Consider the following 5,773-nt stretch of genomic DNA (forward strand, 5'->3'; position numbering starts at 1 on the left):
AACACAGTCACGCCCAAAAGAAAAGAAAGAGAAAATACAAGAGAAACTAATGCCAACAACGGCGGATCGACAAAAAAATGAAGAAGCCTCGTGGCCGCTGCACCCACCGGAGATCGCCCACCAAGCGTCGAGCCTCCGAAGCACCGGTACCAATCAGCACCTCCAAGAAGGGACGCGACGATGATGACGTTGCTGCCAGGGGTTTCCCCCGGTACGCTGTGAGGAGAGAGGAAGGGTAACCCCGAAGCCCTTCAGGAAGGTCAGGCGGTACCCACAAGCGCCACCGCGTCGGTGTCGGCCAAGCCAACAGGGATTTCTCCCGATCCCAACCTCCACTGTCGGTGTCAAAACCGGCGGATCTCGGGTAGGGGGTCCCGATCTGTGCGTCTTAGGCTGATGGTAACAGGAAGCAAGGGACACAATGTTTACCCAGGTTCGGGCCATCTCAATGGAGGTAAAACCCTAGTTCCTGCTTGATTAATATTGATGATACGAGTAGTACAAGAGTAGATCTACCACGAGATCATAGAGGCTAAACCCTAGAAGCTAGCCTATGATGATTATGATTGCAATTGTGATCGGCCTTCTAAGGACCAACCTCTATGGTTTATATAGACACCGAAGAGGGCTAGGGTTTACACGGAATCAGTTACAAGGAAGGAAATACAGTATCCGGATCGCCAAGCTTGTCTTCCACGCAAAGGAGAGTCCCATCCGGACACGGGACGGAGTCTTGAGTCTTGTATCTTCACGCTCCAATAGTCCGGACGATGTATATAGTCCGGCTGTCCGAATAACCCCTAATCCAGGACTCCCTCAGTAGCCCCTGAACCAGGCTTCAATGACGATGAGTCCGGCGTGCAGTCTTGTCTTCGGTATTGCAGGGCGGGTTCCATCTCTGAATACTCCAAGTAATTATCGAACACTTAGACCGTGTCCGGATCCGCGAGGTGATTCTCACATACCATTGTACGGAACATAGCATAAATCTGATCTGCTGGCAATCTTCGTACGTCGTGCCTTTGCATCGTGGCCGGGTTCAACATGAACTGGTGTTTCTCGCCCCACCTCGACTCGCGTTGCGAGGCGGTTTTATTGGCACGTCCTGTCAAGGCAGAGATCGCGTTCCTCTTATTACGGGATCTTCCATTTAATACGCGCGTGCGTAACCCCACGACGACCGTTGGCATGACTCCGTGTGCTATTAGATAAGCCTCAAGCGGTCATGGTGAGGACTCTTGATATTCACCCCGTTTATAAAGGGGCCGAGGCCTATGCCTCTTTTCCACCTCCCTCGCGCCTTCTCGCACCTCGAGTTCTAACACCCGAGACCTAAGCTCCAACACCCCAGACCCTCCAATATGTCCGGATCCAACCCTCAAGGCCGGTGGGTGGCCTCCTCGATTCAAGAGGGGGACATTGCGAAGCTTAGGGAGGTCGGATATCTGACTGCCGACATCCAGCACAGGCTTCCTGCTCCAGGGCAGGTCATCCCTACACCAGAGCCCAATGAGAGCGTCGTGTTTGTTCCTCACTTCCTCCGCGTCTTGGGCCTCACCCTTGATCCTTTTGTGAGGGGGCTCATGTTCTATTACGGGTTGGATTTTCATGATCTAGCTTCGGAAGCTATCCTCCATATCTCGTCGTTCATTATAGTGTGCGAGGCCTTCCTCCATGTCACCCCACACTTCAGCTTATGGCTCAAGACCTTCAATGTGAAGCCGAAGATGATCGAGGGGCGACATGCGGAGTGCGGAGGTGCCATAATAAGAAGGAACGCCGATGCCCCATGGCCAGAGGGTTCTTTCCCTGAAGTATCCGATGTATGGCAACAGAGGTGGTTTTATGTTACGGCTCCCAGAGGCACAAAGTGGGTGGCCACCTCCGAGTTCCGCTCGGGCCCCCCATCACAGCTAGCATCCTGGATCGACATAGGATGGAATTGGGGGCCCGCTGGTGATGTACCAATACTGCAGAGCCGCATCCGGGAGCTTCTTGAGAGGGACATTAACCTTGTCAGCATAATGCAAGTGATGTTAATCCAACGCCGGCCTCTCCGGATGTGGGAGTTCAATCCAGAGGGTCCGCGGACTGTTAAGCACTTCTTCGGCCTGAAGCTCGAAGGGATGTGTAAATTATTCTTCGGACCATGAGTAGATTGTCCAGACACCACCGAGGATGCGGGCCTAAGCTGCAATGGCCTAGATACCCAAGTAAGTAACCTTGATACCGGACACTTTGTTTTATATTTGTCATAGTTGTTATTCTGAAAATGATCCGTGGCCAGGAATGTCTCAGCAAGGCGGAGAGAATCAGGTGTCCGGCGCCACTTCCCGAAGGCTCACCTGGCCCAACCGTCGCCAAGATGCTTGACCGGGTGCTCAGCAAAATGCCCTCAGGGAAAGACAAGGGGAAGAGCAAAGAAACCAAACTTCATACGCTACGCATCCGAACCGGGGGAATTGTCACCTCCCCTAAGGAGGATAGTCGAGAAGGGGAGGCTAAAGCCTCCTCCCCACGCGGGAAGAAGAGGGCCGCCTCCGAAGACTTGGAGACAAAGATGCCCAAACTAGGGAAAAAGGTATCACCAGGGGGCTCTGCCCCGAAGGGCACCTTCACCGCATCATGCCCGCCAACGGGCCAGCCCTCCACCGAGCTGTAAGTTAATCGTTAATTTGAAGGTATTGCGTTTCTCCGAGATCAATAACCAGGATTCGTCTTTTGCAGTCCGGCTAGCAGCGCTTCTCAACAGAGTTCGTCTTCGGGGGATCTTCCTCCAGAGATGTTGGAGAGTGAGACCCCACCCACCTCTCTGCCTCATGAGGCGGGCGACACTGAGGTGTCGTCACGGAGGAGTCCGGATCTGCCGAAGCCGGTAGCTAATACGTCAGCCGCCCTGAGCCCGGAGCGTTCGGCTCCCACGGGGGGCGATGAGAAGGGTCCGTCATAGTTCGATGTCCGGTCGGACATACTGACAGGTCTTCTGGAGCGAGCTGCACTCTCGGAGGAGCACCGCTCATTAATGAGCGTGGTGCTCAAGAAGATTTGATCCGCTACAAGCGGTTTGAATGAAGCATTTACGAGCCTACTCAGAGGCTTTGAGGTATGTAGTGAAAAATACACTATTTTTTGGCTGTGAGGCATGCGCTAGGTGTGCTCCATATAGATAGTAGCCCCTGAGACTCTGGTTGCCCGCCCTAGGCGGCAAACGGGAGATCATATAGTAATGATTGTGTTGTACATACGCGCAGGTATCTGTGGGTGAAAGTGCTAGTATCGACTAGAGGGGGGGTGAATAGGCGACTTTTATGAAAGTCTTCAAAACTTGGAAGTTTAGAAGACAAACAACAGAAACAACCTAATTGATATGCAGCGGAAGATAAACTAACCTAAACAAGCCATAGTCAAGTATATAATGATATGAAGGTACAGGACTAATAGCAGTTAGGCAGTAAGGATCAAGATGGAAGATAGTATGAAGCCAAACAACAATAGTGGTCAAACAAATGAAGTCAAACAGATGAACAGATAAGCAATGACTTCATGAAGACAAACTTAAGTAAGGTTGGAAGGGATAGAACTAGTTGCTTGTTGAAGACACAAGATTTGTTGGACCAGTTCCAGTTGCTGTGACAACTGTACGTCTGTTAGGGAGGCTGAGATTAAACTCAGAAGACCGTGTCTTCACCTTATTCCCCTTGAGCTAAGGACACCCAATCCTCGCCCAATCACTCTGGTAAGTCTTCAAGGGAGACTTCCAAACCTTCACAGACTTCGTTCACCGGCAATCCACAATGACTCTTGGATGCTCAGAACGCGACGCCTAACCGGCTGGAGGATTCACAGTCCTCGGGTGTAACAAGTCTTCAGGTCACATAGACAGAAAGACTTCAGTGATGCCTAACACTCTTTGGCTTTGGGTGTTTGGGCTTTGTCCTCGCAAGGATTTCTCTCTCTCAAATGCTTCGAGGTGGGTTGCTCTCAAACGACAAAAGTCGTGCACAAACTCTGAGCAGCCACCAATTTATGGTGTAGGGGGTGGGCTATTTATAGCCACTAGGCAACCCGACCTGATTTGTCCAAAATGACCCTGGGTCACTAAGGAACTGACACGTGTTCCAACGGTCAGATTTCAAACACACGCGGCAACTTTACTTGGGCTACAAGCAAAGCTGACTCATCCAGCTCTAGATAAGATTTGCTCTCATTGTCTTCGCTCGAAGACATAGGATTTGGGTTGAGCATCACTTTAGTCACTCTGACTTAGTTCACTTGGACCCCACTTAACAGTACGGTGGTTCCTATGACTAAACAAAGAAGAAAAGAAACAACGAAAACACACAGTCTTCGCGCTCCAAAGTCTTCACGTAATGTCTTCTCATGTCATAGTCTTCAATATGAATATCTTCTCATACCACCATTGTCTTCAATGTCTTCATACATTTTTAGGGGTCATCTCCGGTAGGTAAACCAAATCAATGAGGGACACTACCTGCGTTATCCTGCAATTCTCACAAACGCATTAGTCCCTCAACCAACTTTGTCGTCAATACTCCAAAACCAACTAGGGGTGGCACTATATGCACTTACAATCTCCCCCTTTTTGGTGATTGATGACAAACTGGTTGAAGTTTTCAACGGTGATAAAATATGTGAAATTGTAAGGATTGGGATTTGTCTTCATAAGTTGCAAGGGCTCCCCCTGAAGATATGCATATATGTAATTTGCTTTTAGAATGCAAATGCACATGGCAGGTTGTACTTGTGGAGATCCACTTCAACTTATGAAGATAATTCATCATGCATGAAATGATATATCAATAAGAATGACATGCATAATGAAAAATGGACGTCTGCAGTATGTTCTAAGTGCGGAAGTTATCATCGCACATGCGGAATTTATCATCGCAAAGCAAATAGGCAGCAGAAGTAGCAGACGACCATCAAGTTTAGGTTTACAACTCAAAGAACCAAATGTTTCAAAACGCAAGAGTTGTAAGCATGCAGCAAAATATAATGCAACCGCCCATAAGAACCCGCTTGAAGACTATGAACTCATACGCTTCTCCCCCTTTTGTCAGTAATGACCAAAAAGGTTTGAAGACATAGAGCATCTACTCGTCATGAGTAGGTGAAGCAGCAGGGTTGTCGTCGTTGGTTGGCGGTGCAGACGAGCTTGGTGCAGTGTCGATGCGCGCAGTTGTAGTTGGAGGTGGTGAAGTAGCGTCATCTTCATCATCGATCACTCTGGCATTAACTGTTGCTGCCGAAGAGGAATATTCAGAGTCTTCAAGAGATGGAGTTCGACGGAGGGTAGCAGTCCTTGGAGGAGTGGAGTCGAACTGGAATCTTTCATTGAAGCCATCATCTTGAAGATCAGCTTCAGCACTGAGCAGAGTCAAACTCTTCCATGATCTTCGGCAAGTTTCATGAGCAACAAAAGCATTCTTGGTGGCAAGGTTGTGAATGCGATTGACATCCACCAAGAGGCTTTGCATTTGGCGCTTGAGCCAGAAATGATGCTTATCCTGCTTCTGATGAAGAGCCACAAGAAGCTCTCGGTCATTAAGAACACGAGAACGCTTCCGAGGCATTTGCACAATGGTGCTTTCAGTGGCTTCAATTGGTGCTCTGTGAGGCAGACGGGTGTTACCAGCTAGTGGGTAGACTCTTGTTGCTGCTTGAACACCTTCAATAGGCTGAGTGAAGCTTTGGTGCTCAATGTTCTGAAGACAAAGTGGCGTCTTGGCAGGGTCAGAATATACAACATCAA

Source organism: Triticum aestivum, chromosome 2B (assembly GCF_018294505.1).
Source record: "Triticum aestivum cultivar Chinese Spring chromosome 2B, IWGSC CS RefSeq v2.1, whole genome shotgun sequence".
NCBI classification, from domain to species: Eukaryota; Viridiplantae; Streptophyta; class Magnoliopsida; order Poales; family Poaceae; genus Triticum; species Triticum aestivum.